General features: G+C 39.5%; 1 non-coding gene across 1 annotated transcript; it reads right to left on the bottom strand.

Moving 5' to 3' along the window:
- Positions 1-615: 615 nt before the first annotated feature.
- On the bottom strand, positions 616-750 carry LOC142444138 (small nucleolar RNA SNORA42/SNORA80 family). The gene has a single exon (XR_012783800.1). It is a non-coding gene; the product is annotated as a small nucleolar RNA SNORA42/SNORA80 family (small nucleolar RNA).
- Between the last annotated feature and the right edge of the window lie 4,324 nt (positions 751-5,074).

Raw genomic sequence — 5,074 nt, 5'->3', positions numbered from 1 at the left:
AGAAGTGAGATGGAAGGCTAGTTAGGGAAGGTTTCCAAGCAAAGTGAGTGGCACAGCCATTTTGCTTAATGGATTGCAAGAAGCAAAAGAAGCTTAGTGTAAATGAAGTGCAGATAGCAGAGCAAGCTGGAGCAAAACCATCTTCTTTTTACTCTGCGATTTTACTCTGATGACTAAAAAGTCATCTTCAATAATCAGGTTTTAGACTTTTGGATATGAAGTGGAAGATTCCTCTGAATTATAACATTGCAAAACTATAAATATGAAATAGTCTAGGTTTACGTAAAGAATTTCTGCCTTTTTGTGATGACATTACAGATCCAGTAAGTCATCCTTAAGTAAGTTAATCTTCTTACTGATTAGAGACCCGGAGCAAGATGACTCTACCTGCTTCTGTTAAGACTTATCCTTTCAGAAAATTAAGGAGACTTTATATCCTGTCTTACATAGGGTCACCATGAGCTGGAATTGACTTCATAGCAGTGAGTTTGGTTTGATTTTTACTACATGGAGAATACTTTTTGGAGTCCATTTCTTTTAGACTTCCTTAAAAATAGTTCTACTGATATTAAATTCACATATTATACACGTATATAGTTTTATCACTTTTTTTCCCACTGTGCAACCCACTTAAGTACCTGAAGCCCACGGAGGTAAAGCCAGGCAATGGTTCAGGATGACAGTTTGCTTTTGCATGGGACACTGTGAGAGGCCCATGGGATCGGACCAGGCACAAATCCAAATCCATGCACAGTCTTATCACTTTTAAAAAGAATTGTATATACAGCATCACAATCAGTTCTAGTGCTGCTTTGCCCTTCCACATTCATTATTTGCTCCCCAATTCCCTTAGCCTTCCCATCACCCCAATTACCCATTGTATCAGTTTTTGTCTCAATGCATCTGCTCCTTCTGTGCCTCATAAACCTAACAAACTCCAAGCAGAAATAATAATAATATCATAAAGATAAAATAAAAAGTAAGACTAAGAAAGTAAAGATCACCAGAAAAAATTGAAATAAGCTAGAAGAAATTTCTGTTAACAAGAGAGAAATATCTAAACCAAGAGCAAATTCAGGTTGGGTTAAAAGTCAACTGACAAATATCATAGTATACCATAGTTCCCCCACCTTCATCAGGTTTACAATAACCTCCATCTGATAGCAAAGCTGTTTGTGTCCCTTGAATGTAGCCAAAGGGGAGCTGCCAACAGCTTAATCTGACTAGGGAGTGTCCAGTGGGATTTTGGGTTCCCACTTTCCTCCAAATCCTTCTGTAAATTGGGGGTTCGCGATTTAAGCTCTGATACTTTTCCCTTCATCATTTTTTGACTTTGTTATGGTCCTCTTTGGATTATACTGGCCGCTGTGCTCCCATGGTATAGACTTAGTTGATGACTCATTTAGTTGGCTGCTTGTTTGAATACAAGCCTTTCAGACCGCAGGCACTATTCCCGTTGATAGCCAGGCACCATATGCTTTCTTCACCGCATATGGCATTTGGCACCCTTATCTTCATCATCTCTTCATTAAGGCAAGTACGGAGCAGGCCTATGTTATAAGAACTAACTCTTCTCGTATTGGGACTAGAATAAAGCAGGAGTTCAGAATCCATGTCCACAGTTATGAAAAACTCTCGTTTTGTCATTTTATGACAAAATAAGGAAGAGAGAGAGAGTAGAAAAAAGAAAAACATTGCTAATAACCACCCTGAGATATATGATGATTGCATTGATAACATCAATAATTTATCCAATAGTATAGAATTTAAGGTACTGTTGAAAAGATGCATTTATGGAAGTATAATGCAGCTGTGAACGACAATCCCTGAGCTATTACTTTCTACAGATTGAATACTTAAATGATTGAGCTCTGTTTACATTGAGTATTGGATCCATGCTAGAGGAATTTTCCTGTTAACATTCCTTACAAAGCAAATGCTTGCCGATCAGATTAATACCTGTCATATTAATGCAAGAGGAGCATTGAGATTGTAAGTATACGGTGGTTCAGGGTCCACTTTCATTGGGTACACACTAAGCCATTAATCCCAAGATCTAATGACTGCCATTTCAACTGTTTTAAGGTGGCCATCATTTGTTTCCTCTACCATAAGGAAATTTCAATCCTAAATCCAAGGACTACAGGTAGTTTTGAAGTAGGACACAGTTCATTCATTTGGGCTTCCATGTCAAGTCCTCCTGATGTGGTCTTTCGGGGAGGCCATGCTCCTTATAAGGCCAGTGTCTAAGGTTATACTAGTGCTTAGTCCATAGTGTCTACCCGGGTTTAGTCTCCTTACTCTCACTGCCACTGAGACAAGATTGACTCATAGCCACCCCTTGCAGGTTTTGGAGACAGTAACTATTTACAGGCGTAAAAAGCCCAACCTTTCTTCCCCAGAGCCATTGGTAATTTTGAACTGCTGACTGCAGATCACAGCCAAAGTAGTAACCCTACACCATCAGGGCTCCATATTCTCCCCTTAAAATCCCTAGTTATCATTTAGCAAGTCTTCCTGATGTGAGGTTGTTTCTTCCATTTACTCACCATACCCTCCATCAGAAATAACAGTGCCTCCTCTAAAATGTCGATGCTCCCCTCCCCCAGGCATAACTTGATTTTCCATTAAGGTTCTTCTCAGATTTCTGTGGAGTGGCTGTTGATCTGTAGCAGTTTTGTCTCGAGGTTGTATGGCATCAAGTGGATGGTCTCCCTTTTTCACCTGTTTAAAAGAATGGCCTCAGTGTATATTAGTTCTCTTCTTTCTAGGTGGTTCTTATGAAGTGTATGTAAGGGGGACGATGTATGGTTCATGGCCAGTAGGCAGACTTTCTACTCCTTTGTTTGGGAATTTGCCTGTAAAGTGTATTTAATTGGTATGTTTCCATGTAATAGTGATCTCATACAGTATCTGTCCTTTTGCAGTTGACTAACTTCACTCAGCATAATGGTTTCCATTTTTGATAATTATGTTTCTTTGTGCCAACATGGCACCTTTAAGGAAATATGGGTGGAGTCTATCCTGTCAGTCAGGTCACAACCGGATAGTACCTCCTGTGGGGCATGGTGTTCTCATTAGGAGGATCCTGGGAACTTCCCCTCTCTTTCTGATTTAACTGTCTTGTTGGCAAGCCACTCAGTGACCCGTGAGAGCTCTGGAAATGTGCCCACCTTCATTTGATCCATAGGACTTTGAACCCACTGGTCTCTGTTCTGCCTGCATTCTACATCATTGCATGTGGCTGCATGAGTCTGAAGAGGGACTCACGGACTAGTATTTGACTTATGGACTTAATGTTCGCTCAGTCAAATTTACCAAATTCACTGCCTTTGAATAAATTCTGACTCACAGTGAGCCTATAGGACAGAGCAGCATTGCTGTGGTGGGTTTCCAAGACTATATATCTCTATAGACTGCCTCCTTTTTCTCCCTTGGAATGGCTAGTGGTTTCAAAGTGCCGACCTTGAGCTTAGCAGCCCAATATGCAACCCATTATGTTACTAGGGCTCCTTTAGTTAAGCTTAAATGATTTCTACATGAAATAAAAATTCATTTATTTAGATTCAGAATTTGCATGTTATATTCTTAAAAAGAGGAGATGAAGTAACCCAACCTTGGATAGGTAAGTATTACTTTGAGTAACCTTGCCCATGAGGAAGACCGGTGGTGGAGAGGTGGTAAGCAAAAGAGAAAGTGGTTGATAGGAAAGAGGATCCTGCAAAGAAACACAAAACATGTCTTTGGAGAGGGGTAGAACTCATAGTGCCTTATCTCATAGACATGGCACGTCTGATCTTTCTTTAGCATATTTGGTCTGATAACAAATTAAGTATGTCCTACATACGGAGCACAATCTCAGAATATGCCAGATAGTTAATTTATGGATGGGTGAATGGATTTAGAGAAGTCCTGGCGGCCTGGTGATTAATGTGCTAAAGTTTTATTTGAAAGTTTCAAGTTTAAAAGTTTCTCCCAAGGAGAAAGATGAGATGTCTGCTCCATAAAGATATACACTTCAGAAACTCTGGGGGCAGTTCTACATTGCCCTATAGGGTCGCTGTGAGTAGTAATCACCTTGATGGCGTAGGCTTTATTTATTCACTTAAATTTCCTTAAGGCAGCATTTTAAGCTATGAGACTCATTATCTAGATAATAAAGTCTGTCCAGAGATGTGAGAGTCAAGCTCTGGACAGGATGGCCAGGGTTTGGAGGAGCAATGCCATGGCCAGGGAATGATGATGTAAGGCAGGAGGACTTTTCATGTGCTGATAAAATGGATTGCAACATGGTGGAGCAAGTAAAGCTAGTCTCCTTTAGAAAATGACGTCATTCGAAAGGCATGTCAGAGTCAAATCTGTATTTTTAAAAGTTATTTTTTGTTTTAAAAATCAGGATAATCAGACCTAGAGATACATAGAGTGATAGATAAAGGTAAAGATAATCAGAGATTGAGATACATAGAGAGAGAGATTAAAAAATTAAAATGTCTTGTAGCTTTTTTTGTATCTTGTTTGGACACAATAGTTTTCTGTTTCTTGTGTTTCATAACTAGGATTTAAAAAGCATCCTCTTCCAAAGCTGATTAATACATAGAGTTAACTGTTGAGAAAGAGAAAACTAATTAAGAATTCTGTGACCTATTAAATAAGCAGTAGATATGTATTAATATTTTAGTAAGATAAATTTCTTATAATTCTATAATTTAATGAATAAAACTTTATTTGAAAGGGTGGTGGTGTCAAGGTGGCATCCAAAGAGAATTACCAGCATGACACTCCTGTGGTCAGACCAGGAAATTAAGAAGTAAGGAGAACAATAGTAATACTGGGTGCCAAAGAAAGATTCAGTGTACTAGGGTGTTGAGACCTCTCCCTTTGATTTTCACCCATGAAGCAACTCAAGAATGCACTAAAACACTCTGAGCTTACTGCATCTGCCTACAGGCTCCACTAACCCCTCTCAGGTCCAGAAGAACAGTGTCTGCCATCCCTTCCTGCACCGTAGTCCCACAGCAAACAGTAATTTACACAGACTACTGTCTAAAAGTGATCCGCAGAGAACCTCTGAGAG

The sequence above is a fragment of the Tenrec ecaudatus genome, chromosome 3, assembly GCF_050624435.1.
Source record: "Tenrec ecaudatus isolate mTenEca1 chromosome 3, mTenEca1.hap1, whole genome shotgun sequence".
In the NCBI taxonomy this organism is placed as follows: domain Eukaryota; kingdom Metazoa; phylum Chordata; class Mammalia; order Afrosoricida; family Tenrecidae; genus Tenrec; species Tenrec ecaudatus.
The sequence above is the reverse complement of the archived record's forward strand: the minus strand, read 5'-3'. Positions and strand labels throughout refer to the sequence as shown.